The sequence below is a fragment of the Penaeus monodon genome, chromosome 33, assembly GCF_015228065.2.
Source record: "Penaeus monodon isolate SGIC_2016 chromosome 33, NSTDA_Pmon_1, whole genome shotgun sequence".
Lineage (NCBI taxonomy): Eukaryota > Metazoa > Arthropoda > Malacostraca > Decapoda > Penaeidae > Penaeus > Penaeus monodon.
This window is the reverse complement of record NC_051418.1, coordinates 27,806,915-27,807,118: the sequence shown is the minus strand read 5'-3', so window position 1 is coordinate 27,807,118 and position 204 is coordinate 27,806,915. Positions and strand designations below refer to the sequence as shown.

Below are 204 nucleotides of genomic sequence, written 5' to 3'. Positions count from 1 at the left end.
GTCCTTTGAACGCCTTCAGTTGGCCAGAGGTCCTTCACCCGAGTTCTAGCAACCCCCACCCCTCTCCCACTCCCCCAGTTCCTACAATACACTCCCCCCCATCTACGGTTGAGTCACGTGTCTGATGCACTAAGACACACACACACATACAAAAAAAAAAAGTTTTGCGTGGGAGGACTCTGCTAGCTGGGGGTGGGTGGAAGG

General features: G+C 53.9%; 1 protein-coding gene across 1 annotated transcript in view; it reads right to left on the bottom strand.

Moving 5' to 3' along the window:
- Positions 1–204, bottom strand: part of LOC119594199 (nephrin-like) — a 95,703-nt gene that overhangs the window by 18,268 nt on the left and 77,231 nt on the right. The window lies entirely within an intron of this gene.